Below are 21,237 nucleotides of genomic sequence, written 5' to 3' on the forward strand. Positions count from 1 at the left end.
GAAAAAATCTAAACCAGGTCTGGAGGTTAGGGAGGCTGAGAGAGGACAATCATATGATTTTTGGCACAAAACTTGGCAAAAAAAACTGGTGAAATGACAAGACTGAATGAGCAGATGCATTGTCATGGTGGAGGAACAATCAGTTGTTTTGCCACAACTGGTATCTTTATTGCAAATTTTTTCACACAACCATTTAAAAACACTGCATAGTACTGACAGTTAACTGTTTGACCTGGAGGCAAAAATTCCAAGTTCACAACTCCATTGAAAAGAAGGGAAAAAAACCAGTGATCACCACCTTGACATTAGATCAAGACATTCGTGCTTTTTTGGGCTTGGAGATCCCTTGTCAACTGTAATGATGATTGAACTTTTGTCTCAATTCCATAACTGTAAACCCAACTCTCATCAATGTTGTGATCCTTTGCTTGAATGTTTTGTCATTGTTGGCTTGTTGAAGGAGTTCCAGGCAAACATCCACTCAATTTTTCTTCTGTAGTTTGGTCATCAAATGAGGAAAAAGTTTTGCTGCAACTCAATACATGTTCAATTTTTTTATTAACATATCATTGCATAACCCTATTGAGATCCCAACCTCTTCTGCAAATTCTCTGACAGTCAGATGATGATTTGCAAGCACCAGATCCTTGATGTCACTTGCATTCTTTCTGAATGCAAGTGACATCAGTTGAGGACGAAGGCCTTCCTGGTCGAGGGTCATCTTCAAATCGACTGACGATCACATTTGAATCGGATAAACCATTTGTAACAGTGCATACAACCTAGAGATCACCTCCATAAGCTTGATTCAAAAGTTGAAATGTTTCTGTAAAAGTTTTCTCCAAGTTTTGTGCAAAACTTCATGTTGCACCATTGCTCCCATAAATCACACATTGCAAAAAACTGCCACAAACACAAATGAAAACAAAACAAGATATCAACAATCTAAAAAAAGCAGCTTACTCAGTAGTGTTGTCAACCTCACAATGCTAGGACACTGTTTCCACCTAATTCAAAAAGTTTGGTTATTTTTTGAACAGACTGTGTACTTCTATTTTATATAAAGATAAATATATATTCCTTTTATCTAAGAGTGCATCCACACATCTGTTATTTACCAAATGCAAAAATTTCTCCTTTTACCAAACTACTTGTCAAAGTATTTGTCACTTGGTGAGCACACACCTACACACATTTGATTATTTGCTAAGCATTGTAAAAACAAATGTTCATCTGACATCTAGAAAATGGACAATTCTCAAGCAATAATTTGTGCCACTGCTTTTATAGTTACAAGTAGTTCATATCTGTTAATGAAAAAAGCCTAAAAGCAGAAGAAAGTGGATGTTAGCATTTACCAAAGCAGAAAAATGTATGTACATAGAAAAAATGAAATAATTAAACAAGAAAATATTCAAATAAAAAAATAAATTCAAAATAAAAGATTACAGATAGTTTAAAAAAGACAAATAGTAATACTGATGACCAAAAATAAGAAAATTCAAGAATGCAAGTATAATGTGTGAATGGACAACACAAATGCATGGAGACAAATGTTTACCTCCTTTGATTTGGCACAATTTACCAACAAGAATTGGAAAACAGCAAATACTGAACATTCATCATGAGTAAACCGTCCACACTACTCGGTACCTTCCAAATGTTTGCTTGTCATTCAGTGAATAGAAAATGTGTGGACACTAATAATTTGCATTGAGTTTCCAAGCCAAAATACATTGTCAGAGGACAATTCTAAACTGGACAAATAAATTTGACTAAGTTATCTTCTATTTTGAAAGAAAATAACAGTGTATAGGAGACAAAAATTATCAACTTTCAAGTCATAGTCCAAAATAATATTTTGGACTATGACTTGAAAATTGACTTATCAGAGATGTCTGCTTGCAAAAACTATGCAATCTTCAGACTAACTGGATTTGAAAAATGAACAACTGCACATTTTTAATTCAATAAAACTCAGAGCACATTCAAATATTTTTGCTAAACTTCTTTCCGTACTTCTATTTTCTTGTATTGTATTTTCTATTGTTTTTATAAATGAAGATATACTTTATAAGAAAATTTTAATATATAAACAAGATAAAAATACTATAAAAATTTAATATTTTTGTTTTGTACCAAATGATTGTTTGTTTATTTTAATGTAAACTAACAAATAAAAGTTCAAATGATAGTCAAATAAAAATAAATTATCTATCTTGATTATATAAATATATGAAACTAGTTCTGAAAATGGAAAAGTTTAATAAATAAAATATTTTTTATCATCAACACACACACAAATAGAATAGAATAATGTAGATCATTAAAATTGAATAAAATTTCTCACTTTAGATCATAAAATTGAAAGGAATAAGGATTAAAACTGAATTATAATATTACAAAAATCAAAATACAATATAATAAATAAAAAATAATTATGTAAATTTTGAAATTAAATTCCTAGAGAAAGAAGGTATATCAAATGAATACAGTAAACAAATCCAAGGACTGCATTACTTATATTAATTGTCATGTTTCATGTATCATTAATGATGTTAAAAGCTAGCTTAAAAAATAAATATGCACACTTGTTCTAATATCTTAATAGGAATATTACTAGTCATTTCTTTAACATGGATGAGTTCTGTAAAATTTTAGTTTTAGAATATAGAGTCCAAATTAAGAAGGAAATAGTATTTCTCATGTTCCTTTTAGAAGTATTAAAGTGACACTTTTTAATATCTTCCTTAGCAATGCTCCTAAAATTAAAATCTTACGGAACTTATTCCTACTCAGTTATTAAAATAAGTTTACACCTGTTTTTTAAACCACCATTTTAGCATCATAAATAAAACATGACACTTAACAAATATCCAGATTTATTTACTGTATTCATTTAATACTTCTTTCTATAAGTAGGATATTTGGTTTCAAAAAGTTTATATAATTATTCCTTCACTGTTATAATTCAATTCAGAACTCAAAAGCACTATTCAAAACAACGAAGAGGTGAAAAAAATTTGTGCTGTAAGGACCTGCTAATACAAGTAGAACATCAAAGAATAATATCAATTCAAAGTTTTGTTTTATTTAATTTGAGATCAATCATATAAAACAATAATTTACTGCATATTAATGATGTTCTACATCATTTTATTCTAGTAATGAGTGTCTTTATGCTAAAAATAGTCACATAATTGACTAAAAACTTTAATAAATAAAAAGTTTTTTGCTTTCAGAATTAAAATTTATCTTGCATTTGTTTGTTTCTGTGAATTGTGTGTTTGTTTTTATAAATTTTTCTCTATCTCAGAAGAAATTAAAAATTCTCTTGTAATTTGTTTACATAAAAATTTAAAGAATTCTACCTTAATTGCAAAGACACAGATTATGTGAATTCTTCCTACTTTCAAAATAATCATCTAAATTTACATAACAGTTATTTTAATTTAAAGATTATGGAAAATTGACCCTACTTAGGTCATTATTGACCTAAGTAGGGTCAATAATGCAACATAGTTTCGTCTATGTAAAACACACACAAAACTATGACAAACAGACAAATCTCATAATCTGCTATCCTTTTCTTTATACAGTAAAAACAAATGATTTAGTCTGGATTATTTTGTATGTTATTTTTCAAATGAGACATTCTAAACAGTACTATTTACATAGTTCTTTATCTCATACTACTCATAATAAAAGTATTCTTTCTCTTTATAAGTGATCTTTAAAAAACTTTGTGTATAAATTTTATGGCTGTCCATCTTGGAATTGATTTTTATACCAATGACTGTTATGTATGAATAATCATTATGAAATTAAAGTCAAAGGATTTAAAGTATGAAATTCTTTCCACTTTAATAAATGCCTAAAATGTAAAAATGTTCCTATTAAATGTATAGTATAATCAAATAAGATAGCATAGAAAACTGATATTCTACAATTTATACAATGTAGTGTCTTGCTGCTTTACATGCTCAGATTTTAACAATTTATTATGGCATAAAATATGTGAATCTTGAACTAAATATTCATTCAATACTCAAATTTTAATTCATTCAATTCAAATATACAGAGAGGAACCATTTAGCCAATACATAGGAAACAGACCACTATACTGAATATCTTGCATTATATTCTCACCCTTCATTTCTGCAGTGTAACTGAGTTCTCACTATTAAATTATTGACCCTTGTAATTTTGAATGTCATTTGATGCTTAACTGAATAAATAAAATAAAAAATGTAGTTTATAAACTTTATAAATGAAAAGTTAAAATAAAATTTCTGCAAATATAAATTTAGTAAGTTGCAATTGTTAATAAATCAGAGGGACAAAAATTGAAATATTTTGTTTAAATACATCCTCTTTTATTAAATCAGTTTTCATTTAATAATTTATATTTGAATGAGTTTTCAGATGTTTCAAATATGCAGTATGTCCAGGAAGTCCATATAACATTAATCATAAATCTTTATGATTTCCATGGTAATATCTGTATATCCCTATAAAACTTTAATGTTTGGAAGGGAGAGTCATGAGTGCAGACCTAATTTGCATGAGCTGGGACTTTTCACTTCAGTATTAGATTTAAAATAGCAGAAGAGTTCTTTTTCTGTTGAGAAGTTGATTATAAAGGTTTGTATACATGTTCCTGTTCCTTACAAAAATGTCCTGAAGTATATAAATTTGTGTGTGTGTGACCAAATGGAGTAAGTAGAGACTCTTAGATAAATAGTCCAGTGAGTTCATTATTTAAAAAATTTATATAGATGTATATGAACTTCCTGGATATATTGTATATTACAAAGACTTTGTATATAAAATTTGAAATGCGTCACTCACACAACAGTGATTTTCTTATTGACAGATGGTATTATAACCAATCTAAAGAAGTTTCTATTAATTTTCTACTTTTCCTCTTTCAAACAAAGGTTGTGATGTGAGAGTTAGAAACTAATTTATTCAAAAAAACAACTCATAATTCATTTTAGAAAAGAGAAGGTATGCTTTTTCCCTTAGATGAGAAATATTGGACAACATTAACTTGTTTAATATCTTCATTATTTTAATTTTTGTAAAAATAAAATTACAGTAAAAAGCAGATTGAATGTGTTTTTTAAACATATTCAATCTGCTTTTTAAGTTCTTTACTTTTACAAATTATAAAATAATAGAATATTTATAGGTATCTATAAGTCCCTAAGACTTTAATTTTTCAACTTACATGCTTGGAATTAAAGATATGAGCTTAATAGCCAAAGTTCATGTCTTTAATTCTTTGCACATTTAAAGTTTTTCCTTTACACTTTTTTTTAATAATTTTTTTCCAGATTCACCTTAACAGTGAGGAAGACTTATCTTTTGCTATGCAAAATTTTGACCAATATTATTTTTAAAGAAGGGACAAGAATATGTAAATTATTATTAATAAATCTAATAATTTGTAATATATTTGATAAAGGAACAACAGCAAGAACAAGTCATAATCACATAAGGAAACAAACTGGTATTTAAAAGAAATAAATTATCAAAACTGGTAAATGTCAAAAGTTTATCCTGGTTGTAATATAACAATAGTTTGTTTTATCTTTATAGCAAAACTTAAAGCCCTAACAGAGTATGTCCAAAATTTTATTTTAACACCCTTGCAATAACTAAGTAATATTTGTATAACTTTGTTGACTATCATATTAATTTAAGAAATAATAAATTGGTGAAATTAATAAGATACTATGGAACCTCGCTTAAAGAGCATAATTCATTCCAGAATCTTACTCGTAATGCAAAACACTTGTTAAGCAAAACAATTTTTCCCATATAAAATTAATGTAAAATATGATAATGTGTTCCATGCCAAAAAAAAAAAAACTCAAATACTTTATGTTATGTTTATTCAAAAAAAATTTTACAATATACATTATTAAGAAGTGTGAAACATCTTTATCTAAAATGCAAATTTGATTTGCAGAAAAGAAAAAAAAATTTGAAATACAGTAATTTCTAATATTTAATTATAGCCTTTACATAGCCCAAGAATTTGGCATATCATTTGGCATATTTATTATATAATGGGCTATGGTTGTTTATGTTTATATGTAATACGTCTGAACACAAGTTTGAAAAAATGCCATTATGAGAGATGCCCAATAAGCAAGGTTCCACTGTATGATAATATGACTTTTTGAGTTATTTGAAAAATAAAGCAATGACAAATGTTAACATATTTCCAATGCAGGCAATTTGACGGGCGTAATGTTGTGGAACATTAATCATTTGTTAAATGTTACCATATGACAATTTGGAAATAAAACTTCTTTTTCCATAAATGATGACTTGTTACCTTATTATTCAAATAAATCAAATAATTTAACTGACCAAAAATTAATCCAGTTACAGTAGTCCTTCAATGCTTAATACAGTGGACCTTCGTTATAGCACTGCTCACTATACCACCACTCGGTTATAGTGCGGGCGATGTTCGTGACATGATAAGCTCAAACACGTTTATAAGGTCCATGCGGTGTTAGTGAGTAGCGCATTTTATTGTTACTGCATATTGAGTAATTGTGCATATATTTAGTTTCTGCATGTAGTTTGAATAGTGTTTAATTATTGTATGCATGATGAGTAATAGAAAAGCTTACAGTGTGAAAGAAAAGCTTGACAATATTGCTAAAGTAAAGAGGTGAACCATGTTACACCGCGCTGCTTGGTTTAACGCGGTTCACCTTATAACACAGGTGTTGTTTCCCGCCCGACATGCACGTTATATTGGGGGTCCACTGTAATTAAGTACAATAATCCCATAAATATCTGGAAAAGCCAGATTAAAAAGTAAAGCTCAGTAAAAACATCTAAATAAAGGAAATATTTTAAAGTTGTGGCATAAGAATACAGGAACCAGATTTGACAACAAGATTCAACATGTGAATAAAGTGCACCTCATATAGATTACAACTACAGGAAGTTTTGGATGAAGCAATGTCACCACAACAATAAAACAGAAAAACAATCATCATAGAAAAAGGCTTCACGCTGTACATAGTACCTTAAAGTCGTTGCACCTACAATAATTTGTCTAAACATCAGAGTACTTTTGAGTAATATTAGTGAAGGAACTTTAAGGCACAAAGTAAAGCTTAGTGCCTTAAAGTTTTTTACTGTAATGAAGCTTTGCTTTCCTGATTTATTATTTTAGTGACATTGTTTCATCCAAAACTTTGTGTAATTGTAGTCTATGTAATGTGCACTTTATTCACATGTTGAGTCTTACTGTCAAATCTAGTTCCAGTGTTCCTCTTATGACACAACTTTCAATAGTTTCCTTTAGTTAGATGTTTACTCTGAGCTTTTACCTTTCAATCTGGTTCTACCAGTCTTTTTATGGGGGTTTCAAGTATTTTTTCAGTCGTCAATAACTTCATAACAGAATATCTTTCACAATAATTCTGTATTTACCCAACAGTCACATGATAACTGATTGACCAATAAATATGTCAAAATTTAAAAAATGGGCTATTATTTTATACAGGGTGACAATAATTAACCCGTACAAAGTTTGTAGCAATGCTGCACCTGAACTTTTTTACTGTCACCAATTTACATACTATTGTTTAATTCTCCATGATTTCCTGCCCGTGTAGATGTACTTTCAATGTAATAAGGGTTAGTTCTTTATTTTTTTAATGGTGTCGAACAAATGTTGTGCAATTTTGGAGCTATTCTGGCAAGGAAAGCATCAATGTGAAATTGTTCGTCTGCTCGGTGTTCCAAAAATGACAGTCTCAGATGCAGTTCGGCGATTCAAGGAGCTTGGCCACAATGGTGACCGTCCCGAACGTGGAAGAAAGCGCACTGTCAACACGTCTAGGAACCACAAGATCATCACAAAGCGAGTTGACTGACATGCGAAGGTCTCCATGAGAAAAATTGCTTGTGAGATCAGAATCAATTGCGAATCGGTGCGGTTAATGGCGAAAAAGGAACTCGTATTCAAGCCCTACAAGTTCCAAAAGGTTCAGCTCCTCACCGATGAAAACAAGTGCGTGAGACTCCAAAGATCCCGTTAACTCAAGCGTCGGGCCGCAGGTCGACAATGGGAGTGCATTCTCTTCACAGACAAGAAGCTTTTCTCTGTACAACCATCAAAACGACAGGAACTGGTCCGCGGGGGCTCCTGGATGCTCAGCCGTCATCGAACATCACAAAATCCAATGTCAGTCATGGTTTGGGGCGGAATTTGTGCGAGCGGCAAGACACCCCTTGTTTTCGTCGATCAAGGGGCCAAAATCAATCAAGATGTGTACCACCTTGACATTCTCGAGGCTGTGGTACTTCTGTGGGCTCAGCAGCATTTTGGCAGTGCGAAATGGACGTTTCAGCAGGACTCGGCGCTGACACACAGGGCGAAGAAGACTCGGGAGTGTGCAAGGCTCATTTTCCCGATTTCATCTCGTCTGCGGAATGGCCACCGTATTCGCCGAATCTGAACCCAATGGACTACAGTGTCCATTTTGGAGGCCAGGGCCTGTTCTAAGTGCCATGAAAGTTTGGAGTCGCTGAAGCAATCCTTGCGCTGGGAGTGAGACAAACTGTCTCCAGAAGAGTGCGGCCCATCGCTGAGAATTTCAAAACGTGTTTGGGGCTCTGCATCAAAGCAACAGGAGGCCACTTTGAAACTGGCTGAATATCTGATTAATACGTAAAGTATTGTCACTGTTATATGCTGTTGTTTTGCTAATTTTCATTTCTTTAATAAATTTACGATACAAAAAACTTGTACGGGTTAATTATTGTCACCCTGTAAATACCCTATATTTTCAAATAAAACCTTCAAAAAGGACAAAACAGGAGGCAATCACCTCTTCAACAAACTATTAAACATGTGAAGACTCCTAGATTGTTTAGCAGTTTGGTATCACTTTTCCCTCTCATTGTAAATCTAGGTGACAAAATGCTGATCACATAAGCCTACAATGATTAAATGAATTTATTCAAAATTTAAGATGTCCATAGTAATCATCAGGAACACTATTTTAAATTTCATCCAAAATGATTTGTTAATCACACGAATATTAAGGGTCAAAGTTGACAGTAACATTAATACATGTGGAAGAACTTTGCTATAGAATGCTACATTCTTTTTTTATACATCAATCAATAAAACTATGAATTTTTATCTTAAACATGAAATTGAGTAAAAAAATTCCACATATTATAATCATAATAATAACTGAGATATGTAACCTTACACCTTTGATCCACCATGCTTTGATGCTATATTATATTCTATAATCTACTTGTAAAAACTCTCCCAAAAATTAACTTATTAATTTTAAACTGCTTTATATTTTTTTCTGTTTTTAATTGACTATTTGAATATAATTGAAATGATTTTGTTACATGTAACAATAATAATTTCTGTATTTAAAATTTGGATTTTAATTTAATATTGTAATGCTATTGCTCCTTTAAGGTTAAAAAAAAAGTTTGAATTGTTGCCAAGAAAAAATGTTTACTATTTTATTTATATATTAAATTTAATAATACTTCAGTAACATCAGCAGAAACATTTTCAAATCGGCTTCTAACTTAATTATAAATTTCCATTCATTATCTATATCATTAGGCTTTATTTTTTATTTTAAATTCATAATGAACTTTAATAAAATTCTTGTTATCACAAATAGATATATTTACACAATGAAAATTTTTTCATATCCATTCATTCTAATATCTAGAGCTCTAGGAGGTAGTAGATTAGCCAGACTAAATATTTAAATGGTAGGGTTTGCATGTAAATGTTTACATTTGTCAATCATTTCTAAGAAGTTTTGTTTACGAAAGATTGCTTTCTTTATATTTGCATTGTTCTTAGTTAAAATAATTGAATTATTTTTTTTAAAACAGATTAAAATACAAATGTTAATAAATTTATATGATGAAAATGTTAACAAAATTATTCTTTGAAAATTTTGTAATTAAATTCTCAACTTTTTCCAAACAGATTAATTTTAGCAACAAATTTATAAAATTTACTAATTTAAATACATAAAATGTTATAAAGTATTATTCCCTTCAATGTTTTCATAGCATCATAAGCATAAATATATTTTTGAACATAAAAAAAGCAAGCTACCAACTTATCAATATGCATTATTTTTTATTTTTATTGTTTGCTTAACATATGTTTTTGTTTTATGTTCCACCACAATTATTATATATATTTTGTTTAGTATCTTTCTGTGTAATATTTTGAAATAATAAGTATTTAATTCTACATTCTTCTATATAAATACATAACTGAAAAATAATACATAATCTGATTCAACCTTTTACGATAAAATGCCTACCCAAAAACATAGTAGTCTAATGAGTATAGAAAACACATTTTTTACTAGTGAACTAAAAATATCAAATAAACTCAGCTATACTAATAAAGCTATACTAATAAAGCTATACTAATAAAGCTATACATATTTTAGTTACGTATCTCTTGAAAAGTAAGTTCATTCTTCTAATTTGTTCTACTCGTATAAAAATTTAATAATCAAATAACGTACATATATTTTAAAAGAAGACAATATTAAACTCTTATATTCTGCACACTTTAAGATAAATTTAAATTATAAAATAATTTAAAAATTAGCAAATGGCATTGGCCTGTAGCAATTTTATCTCTGCTTCAGATCAATGATATCCTAGAACAAATGCAGACCATACTGTACTAAGAGTATGAGCAAAAGGAGTATGTTTTACCAAATATTTTGTCCAAACTTCCTTTATGCTCCTTTTAGTTGGGTCAGGTATATCTAAATAGACACACCACATTTTTAAAAAGTTCCTCTAGGGCACTTGCTGAAAGGAACCTCTCAAATCACATATATATTTAGTAAATAGTTTAGTTTCACTAGACCATACCACAAGACAACACTGCATACCATACATATACATGTTACACAAAATTTTTTGTAAATTGTAAAAACAGCTTCACGAATTCATAAAAACCATTAATAATAAACAGAAAAGCAAAGATTTAATTCCTAACTTAATTTTGAATACTTATAAATAAAAAAGAACAGAAAAATAAGCAAAATTTCTTGAAACGTTTCCTTAAACTTAAATTAACTTTTAATTTGTAACTTTACTAAAAAAGCAGCCAGGCAGAAACGTTATATAACTGAAAAACAATTAAAAACAAGCAACTTTGTGAAATATTTACGTTAATTTTCTTGTTTAATTAGCATAAAGATGGATATTTTGATCGAAAAAATAGCAGATTTACATACAAGCCAATGCATAGAGTCAGACAAAAGAATTTTATTTTTAAATCAATGACTAATCTATTTAATGTTATCAGATGATAAAATATAAATTTAAACAACAGAAATCAATTTTAAATCGATGTATTTAAGAAAATAATAATTAAAAAAGAAGATTTTCAAGCTTTTAATTTACTACGCAACTCTTTAGGACTAATTTTCTAACATACGGAGTGTTAATATATGTAAAATCTATATAATAAAGCAATACTTTTATAAAACTACATACTTTACTATCGATTATGTTCAATTTTTATATAGATACAACGCTTCATTTCATTAATTTCTCCATTCTTTCTTTGATATTCCTAATCAAAATAAAAATTCCAGAACGTCAACCATTATCAGTTTAGTAGTATAATTTGATACCAGGGTGCGCCTCACCATCCTTTTTATCATTTATTAAGATTATGCTGAATCATAAGACATGTTACATAGATATCCCCAAATTCAATTAATTCGTTTTTAATTCCTTAGAAATTTATTATAAAATTAATTAAATAATTTTAATTTTATATTCTGTAATATTTTCGTAATAATAAACGACTTATTGTCTAATTCTTATCCTCAAATTTTAATTTTGCGTAATTTTTCTCTCGAAAATTGTTTAAAATATCACATTTTCTGGGTTAAAACTAGTAATATATACATTATATTTTGCTTAAAATGCACTGATATTTATTATTATTTAGTTATTGGATTGAAAACGTGAAGGTCTCTAAAAGAATCCATATTTTCAACCTTCTTCGAAGTATTTTCGTGTGTTTTCAGTGGCATTTAGCTTTGTTTTAATAAATTCGAGATAAATATATCAATTCTAATGTTTAGGATTGTTTATAAACAGGGAAAACGTAAATAAATAATTGCGTAAGAATTACAACTTTAATAAAATATAGTAAATACTATTTACTCTAAAAGTGTAATATCATCATTGCTTAATATTTTAACCTTTGAAACTTATCTACATCACGATTACGTCTACTAGTTCGCTTTTGTATACTTTTTCTAGCACAAAAATCTACTATATTTTCATTCATAAAGTTGATATAGTAAAAGATTAACAAATTTCTGAAACAGTTGATTCTTAGTGACTCATCCTATATACTAAAGAATCACCAATAAACCATTATTTATATTCTGTTTAAGTTTCTAAGCGTATGCGACAGCTTTCGTATACAATATATCTAAAAAATAGTAACAGTTTGAATAATTATATAATTATAAAATTAACCAATTTAATACTATTCTCTACATAATCATAAGCAGTGCCGTAACTAGGATTTTGTATGCCTATGGCCAAGAATAAAAATGGCGCCTTTTTAATTTTTGTTATTAAATAAAAAGAAAAATGGTGGTTTATTTCTGAAATATATGTTCATTAAAATTACAGATAATAATTACTACATAAATATTAATATAAAAGTTTTTTTGTGTTATTAATTTCGAATACATATTATTCTGAAACCTTCTGAAACCGTTGGCGCCTTTATTAAATCGGCGCCTATGGCGAGAGCCACGTTGGCCATACCCTGGTTACGGCTCTGATCATAAGACATCGTAGAGTTTTAGGTGGTTGGTTGGTTGGTTGTTGGCTGATGGATAAGGTAATGCAACCTTTAGACGATCTGCCAAGAGTGTGTGATTTCGAGAGTCCTTGGTGGATGCTTGCCAGTATGTGGTGAGTAGGAATTATTCAGGTTCATGATACAAAAAGGAACCTAACATATTTTCTAACTCCACATATTTATTTAAATTCTATAAACACTAAGAGACTGAGATACATAAGTAACAGCTAATAGAGTTTGGACTATCGACGACTAGAGAAGCACGATTCACACGTTGTGTTGTGTCCTCTGAGTCCAAGAAGAAAACTAGTTCTTAACACTGTGTGTGCTAATCTTCTTAGCGCTTCCGATCGATCTAATGTTCTTTCGCAAGAGTACTTCGCGGCCGCGACAACTCCGTATGTGAAACTATCCCCTATTTAGGTATTAGACACATGAAGAAAACCCTAAAATCTCCACGAGATCAGCCCCGTTGATAAGTTGTAAACTCGAAACCAAATACTAGTGTTCAGTGGTTTTATTCACTCGATCACTAGTCGGTCTTCAGATAATTGAAATTAAAGAGATATGTGCAAAATTTTCTCTTGTTGTTGGTATGCGGAAACGCAACTCGCGAGCGATTTTTTGAAGAGAGATGCCTCCCGGGAGAAGTTTCTACAGAAAATTGGCCCCTGTTTAAGTGCTAAAAACATGAAGAAAACCAAAAAACTCCACATGGTTAGCCCGTTGACAAGGCGAGAACCCACGGAGTTGTGTGCAAGAATAATATAAGTCAATATTTAGTGATTTTTAGATTTACGTGTTATCTTATTTAAAAAACTGCGGTGCAAAGAACCATTATTTATGACTTCCCCATTTCTATGATCGTAATAGTTTCATTCTCTACTATGTAAAATATAGCAGGCTGTAGTGTTCAAAACGTAACAATTTCAAAGATTTTACAAAATCAGTATAACAATAAAGGAAATGAATTCATATTTTAAAATATCGACTCATTGAAGGTCGAGGATTAGAGAGGTAAAAGGGGTCGTGTGTATCTCCAATAGGGTCAGATTTAATGACGATTTTACTCGTTATTATTTACACTCCTACCCTGAAAATTAAGTTTTTTTGCCATTTTAAAATAATTAAAAATATAAAAAGTTGTTCTAATAAAATGTCGTAATAGATGGCGCCACCAAATGCTGTCGGGAAAGTTAAGCAACTCGTTGCTGAATTTTTTCTTATTCCAGTCAAAATACCATATACATACTGTGCTGTACTGTACGTCCGTGATATTTCGAATATGCCTACGTCAGGAGAAAATACTTATTAAAACATACTAGATTTTCCAGGCAATTTCAGTGTTTGCCGTGCAGAAACGAAAGAATCTTTTATTCTGCTCAATATGACAGATATCAACATATAATGGGAGAAGAAACATTTTTCAAGTATATAAGTATAGTAATTTTGTGCCAATTACCCGCGGCAACATATATACTGTGAAAAATTGCCAGACGGAAAATATTGGATTGGACTGGATTGATGGGATAAGGCAAAACAAGACATGGGCGATTTGCCAAGAACCTCTCGGAAACACTTTCTATAGGAAACTTGTTTATTAGTTGTTAGACACTAGAAGAAAACCCGGAGAACATTACATCGCCGCCACATTGGTCAGGCGCAAACCCACGGCCAACTACCACATGATTCAGTGTTTAGTGATTTTATCCACTCGGGGATACGGACTAGAAAAGAATGAAAATAAATATTCTGTGTAATCCTCACCGCTGAATATTTCGATTCTCCGAAAAACTTGGCACGGAGGTATAATTTAGAAGATACCATCACAAGCAAGCGATATTTTTATTAAACGCTTTCGTTTAAGTTTAAATTTAATTTCGAAACGCCATGCGCTTGAAAGCTTGGTGTGTGTCAGGTCGTGAATAGCGGCTTAACGACGCAACCGGTACATCCGATGGAAAGAAATGCATCTGGGTCAGAACGGTGGACGTAATCCAGAGGCACGTAATTGATCAGATATGAGGATCATCTGGAGCAAGTGGTTGTGGTGTAGCGGTTATCACATCCGCCTAACACGCGGAAGGGCCCAGGTTCGATCTCTGGCAGGCACAAAAAAAAATTTTTTACGTTTTTTGGAAAATTTGGCGGACTTTTGCGTGAAACTCCGCTCGTCGTTCCTTAGCACTTTTATTATAGTTTTGAGCCAATTTACCGAGACGCATTTCACCTGCTTGCAAAAACTCCGTGCTTCCTTAAATTCGCTGGAATTGGTAAGAATTGCGCGCCCATGCCAAGTGCGCCGGACACCAAATCGACGATTGCTCGCTGTGATGAAGACCGAACAGCGCAAAAAGTATACGCGAAAGCAGGGCGCCCAGCTCAACTAATTGACCGAAAGCGAAAAGCAATTTAAAAAAGAACTTGTCACATTCCCCAGGTGAGGCTCGAACTCACAACCCCGGCATAACTCACAAGTACTGCTTATAAGTACCGTGCGCTAACCAATTGCGCCACTGGGGACGATGGTTTCCCGAACATGTTAACAATTACCAACATTCTCGTTTGCGAATGTAAAACGATCCCGAACGTCGCACGCGATAATCCAATACGTAATTAACCTTCCAATAGTGTCTGTGTGTTTTATGCGTTTCGCTTTCGGCAAAGGTTAGATTCGAGTCTGGAGACAGAAAGCAAAATCAGCGCACCGAGAATCGAGCAATCGTCATGAAATTTACGTTAAAAATTGCAAATTTTGGAAACAAGTGGGCGAAGTCTCTAGCATAGAATAATTTGTTAGACTAAATTCGCAATTCTTGAATTTACAGCAAAGAGAACATTCGTTGGATGACGTATTTCTAAGGTAACCAACTTTTTTACAATGAAAAGGACACAAATAAATTAAAGGGGAAAAAATATCGTAAATAAAAGAAATATTTTTTATTCATTGCAACAATAATACACTATAATAATCTCTACTCCATGTGTATGTGCCGGGTAGTGTTTCGGTAAGAAGTAAACAAAGCAGCTTGCGCGCGGCGCGCTCACTCAAGGCCTCATGTGCGGAGCACACGCGTCTCATAATCGCGTCTGACTGCACTGTACCGAGCCTTGACGAATCGTCGTGTCAAATACAAGCACGTCACATCACATCACACGCAATGGATCGACTCAGTGTCGACTGAATACGGAGATTTACAGATCAGTCTTCGAATATCGAAAAGGAGGACATGTAGGAAGACACTTTTCGAGGGAGGACAGAACTTACAAAAGGAGGACGATTGGTCACTTTATTATTTCTGTTGCACAATCTGCAAACGCAGTGATGCTTCGTCCGCAGGTTCACTCAGTAAAAATAAGTTTACGTTTCACTTGTAACAAAGCAAGTGGAATCCTACCCCCCTAAAGATATAGCAAAACACATATCGAAGATTCCTGGCTCAAATTTACATGTTAAAAACGAAATTCTAGATGTTTTTTGCGCAATGTAGACAATAAAAGTGGTGTGAACGCTTTGTAAGAAGATAAGAAGAAAATCGAGTTTATTATTACAGACAAGAAATCGTTTAGTCGTGAACAAAAGGGCAATCAACTTTACGTTATTAATTTCATACGAGAGCTCGGAATTTTATGCATCAGACGCCATTGTCAGAGGAGTGTAAGCACGGCTTCACCTATATTCGCAAGGAAGATTATTAACTTGCTTCGTATCACGTTCTCAAATACTGAAATTATAATTTTATCCTTAGTTATAATTTTCTAATTAAGATAGAAGGGTGGAACTTTGCTGACAATGCTGCGTTCAGCAGACTAAACTGTTCCGAAACAGTTTAATTTTTTTCCCACTGAATGTTCTCTGTAGAAGTGGTCTTTCCGAACATGTTGAGTATTCTGACATAATGGTTAGTACCGAAATTAAGACATCCAGGTAGCATTATCTGGGGTGCAAAGGGCGACAATCATTACAAATTTCTCTTTGGATTTTCAAAAATACAGATAACATTATTTTATAATAAATGAATGATTCGACATTTCTATAATTTTATTTACAGTATTAGAAAAAAAGAAGCAATATTTTAACTAAGTTTACTTTGGTTACTGTACAGTGCAGAGTTAAAAGTGTTGCAGGTAATGTAGCCTTAACTAGGGTTTCTCAAAGGAAATTCCGGTTGTTTTTTTAACCCGGGAAATATCCCGGGAAATTTTTCCCATCTCGGGAAATCCCTCAAATTTCTTAAAAATTCACATTTTTCTTATTTTGTGTTAAGATTGAGGAAATTTTGCAAATAGAAAGTATAATTAACTCACAAACTGTCAGAATTCATTTGTATTTATTAATTTTAAACCTACTTAAAATTTAAAGTATTAAAAATTAAAAAAAACTAATAGTTTTTTAAAATTTTTCTTCGTTATGGCATTTCACAAATGGTCAATAATCATGTAGCTTATTTGTGGCAGGAGTCTAAAAATTCTTTATTTGTCAGAACCTGTAATATCTGGAATAATTGTGCTTATACTGTCTTAGTTTTTAACTATGCCCAGTAGCTTTAATAACTGCATAACTGTAACACCAAGATTGTGCAAATTGGGCAAGGATACAAACGAGTACGAAGTATGCAAGTATGAAATTTTTTTTAATAAACCTAATTATTAAACCAAACGAATTGCCGAATTATCGGGCTTGGTGCTATAAGCTTGGTGCTGCTATTAGAGCAGCAGAGGAAGACAAATCAAGAATACTAGAGAGCAAAAGAGTACTACAATCCCGAAAACGAACTAGAAATCTTCCAGGCTACAGGTGAAAAAACACATAACATCCGTCTTTTCTTAAATGCAATCGTCTTTAATGCAAACGTACAAGTGGAATCGTCTTTAAGACGATTCCACTGACATCAATTGAATCGGAAAGGGCATTCTCGGTAGCAGGACTTTTCATTACTAAAATAAGAACCAGATCGAGTGATTGGAGTATTGACCCTCTGCTTTTCAAAATCTTATTATAAAAATTCACAATATTTTGTATTGTTTTATTTAAATAACGAAAATTACCTTCTAAGTTACAAGTTTGATCTAAGTTCATTTTTTTCTTTAAATTTTCAACTCAGTTCAAAGGCATTTTTGTTGTAAGCATTTTCCAACAAACTTTAATAAATTTTTTCTATTTGTGAAAATTTCTACGTAATTCAAAGGTAATTTTTAATATATATCTTACACAGCATTATTAATATGATTTTGGAGGTTGCATAACGTATTAAATTACTTTAAAAAATAAAAAATAATTATATAATTTGATTTCAAGATATTTTGTATATCTTAAAAATAATTAATTCTATTCCGGAATTTCCCGGCCAGGACGACCAAACTGAACTGTTTCCCGGTATCCCGGGAAATTCCAGGATACCGGGAAACAGTTCAGTTTTATTCCGGAATCCCGGGACAAGCAAAAGACCGGGAAATGAGAAACTCTAGTCTTAACTATTTTTCAATCACCAGAGGGCAGGAGTAGTTGACGAGTATGAAAATAGAAATTTATTTACTCTTTTGAAAGCTTATGTTAAATGGGTCGTCCTGGCCGATTAGAGGAAGAATATAAAGGTATACAAAAATTATGTAAATTAATTGGAAATACAGAGGAGAACTTTCGGAAGCACTCTAAGCCAAGAAACGTGGCTGTAAAGCGGCCTGACCTTGCAAACCAGCGACAGCGGTACCCCTTCCTATTCCAACGCACCCTTACCGCCTTCCACATCTCCTGTCAAATAATATTAAAGAAAGGATACCATGTACAGTACTGTACCTTTGGCCGGATGGCCGAGCGGTCAAGGTTAGCAGCCTGCCGCCCTGGGGGACCCGGGATCGAATCCGGACAGGTCGAAAAATCCACAGGAATTTTTTCGGGGGGTGGTCCGTCCGGATATGTCGGTTCCCGTCCCTTACCACCCGGCCGCCCCATTGTGGGCCTGGCCGAACCCATAATGGGCTTGCTGTAAGAGGCTCTCTTAGTGCCCACAGGGCGGAAAGAGTTACAAAAAAAAAAAAGTACTGTTCCTTGAGTCAGTGGCTAACTATTCTTTGTGCGTGCGTATTGCTTTTTCGTCATACTGAAACTGAAAGTTGGATTGCGTGAAATTTAAGTGTATTAAATTTTTCTGTAAAATATTTATTAATAGCTTTGGATTTTTTCTTTATAATTTATTTATTCATTACGAATTTTTCTATGTACTCGATGAATTAATTGTAATGAGACAATCTAAGGGAAAAGTTTAGAATAGGGTCTGGTCTGGATTCTCTGTTTACTAGAGAAAATATGGCAATATCTTATTTCAAATTCACAATTCATGTATTGGATATTAGATTAGTAAGATAAGACAACAGAACACATGGACGATCTGCCAAGAGATGCCTTCCGGGACGACATGGACGATCTGCCAAGGAAGAGATGCCTTTCGGGACTAATTTTTATGAAAAATTGGTCTCTATTTAGGTGTTAGACACGTGAATAAAACCCGGAAAACTCATGGGCTCTTCGTGGTCAGTCCGTTGGTGGTAGAGACGCCATACGTCCTGATTTTTTCTTATTGTCCGATTTGGAACACTTCGTCCCTATCGGAAAATTTTCCCGGAAGTAAGTACCTATTTATCTATTTCTACCAAAAATATTCCTATTCGTATTAAAAGCAGTCAAATAAGAATTATAGATGATAGGTGTCTGCAGATGTCGTGCATACATACATCACCTGTCCTCACACATCAACGCCTTTAGTAATTTGTGATGCACACATCATGTTGTATTGGCGCTGTGTAGTGCTGTACCATGACTTCAAAATATCAGAGAAGTTGCGGCCGTCGTTTTCAACCCAAAACGTGTACGTCAGACGTTCGAACGCCGCCATCTGGCAATTCTAGAAGGTTGATAATAGGGTTCGCTACGTCTAGCATGGCAAGTAGAAGATCGGCCTAAACTTCTTCATTTTTTTGTGTTTGGGGTTAAAATTATGACGAATTTTATTAAAATTTATGATTATTTAAGCATTCATGAATAATATTGTAAAGAAACAGACTATTTTAACCCAGAAATTATTTAATTATTCAATGTTTTTGCAAGAGATGTGAAGTGCCTATAGAATTCTCATATATTTGTCTTCATAATAGCATATCATAATTCTGTAGGAGTAAGTTTGTTCTTTCACAGCATCTTCTACCATCAACAGCGTAATACGTTCGTAAATTTTCTAAAACTATTTTCCGAGCTGCTTTCGGATTTACATAAGCCACTACTTACCTCGACAAAAGTATGAGGTAGTGCTATCATACGGTTGGAGACACGACGCTAATTAAAAATAATTATTTGGTGTTATTAAGCATCCTATAAACACTTTAAAATAGTTTAATTTGTTTATTTACCTTCGCTGGTAACATTCCTCGTCGTTAAACGTTTCCACCATTTTTCAACAATATCCCATGAGTCAGTGCGCGACGTAAACATCGCGCACTGACTCATGGGATATTGTTGTGAACGTGCGCCGCAACGTATTTTACTTTGAGTCCAAACGACAAACGTGTACTTCTGCTTGCCGTACAAGTTTAACGGTTGAATTTCGGCCGCAACCTCTCTATCGATGGTTGATGAATCTAGGTTTCGTGCAATCATCGAACTGGTTATATTTGACTTTAGTGTAACTTATTATTATTATTATTATTTTCGTCTTGTGGGCAATAAGAGGACTTTTATTTTTAACCCTGTTCATCTCATATGGGCTCGGTCATGTCCACAATGGGAGCATCCAAGTTTTCTAATAACTTAATTGAAATATGTAAGTTAAACAAAGACTATTGGTTCAACAAATAATAAAAAATGTTCAATAATTGATAATTCAAAATAATTAATTTAATTTACAGTTATTCACTTATTTTCCAGAATAGCTAATGCTTACCTAATGCTGAGTATTCATCAAAGTTTATTACAATTATACCTTTCTTGCAATGTTCCGATTTCTAGTTTTGAACTTTTGGCAGCTCTATTTTGTAGAGCACGAACCCGCGACCATTTATCAATGTTCAGTAGTTTTATTCACTCAGCCATTGAAAGGCCCTTATTCATTCCATTCTAGCTGATCGTTTTTCATCGAAATTTTATCGATGTTTATCGATGTTTATTTTTGTTGAGTAAAGTTAAACAATCCAACAATGAGTTATGTGTCTTTTCCAGCTGTTGTTAGATTTTATTTAAAAAATAGCTTTCATATTATTAATCATAATAAATAAAATTGTGTGTTGCGCCATCTGTTATGAAATTTTGTTATCAGATTTTTCTATTTTATTGTTATAAAATGGCAGAAAAC

At 32.1% G+C, this 21,237-nt stretch overlaps 1 protein-coding gene and 2 non-coding genes across 3 annotated transcripts in view; 1 reads left to right on the plus strand and 2 right to left on the minus strand.

The window, feature by feature from the left end:
- Ubr1 (Ubr1 ubiquitin ligase) overlaps positions 1-11,714 on the minus strand; it is a 49,558-nt gene extending 37,844 nt beyond the window's left edge. The window contains 1 exon segment of the mRNA XM_067267429.1: positions 11,560-11,714. The gene's annotated coding sequence lies outside the window, so the exon portion shown is untranslated.
- Positions 11,715-14,936: 3,222 nt separating this feature from the next.
- On the plus strand, positions 14,937-15,009 carry TRNAV-AAC (transfer RNA valine (anticodon AAC)). The gene has a single exon. It is a non-coding gene; the product is annotated as a tRNA-Val (tRNA).
- A 318-nt stretch (positions 15,010-15,327) lies between these two features.
- TRNAI-UAU (transfer RNA isoleucine (anticodon UAU)) lies at positions 15,328-15,418 on the minus strand. Its single transcript is given in 2 exon segments — positions 15,328-15,363; positions 15,381-15,418. It is a non-coding gene; the product is annotated as a tRNA-Ile (tRNA).
- Between the last annotated feature and the right edge of the window lie 5,819 nt (positions 15,419-21,237).

This window comes from Centruroides vittatus, unplaced genomic scaffold, assembly GCF_030686945.1.
Source record: "Centruroides vittatus isolate TY-2023 unplaced genomic scaffold, ASM3068694v2 contig_301, whole genome shotgun sequence".
In the NCBI taxonomy this organism is placed as follows: Eukaryota; Metazoa; Arthropoda; class Arachnida; order Scorpiones; family Buthidae; genus Centruroides; species Centruroides vittatus.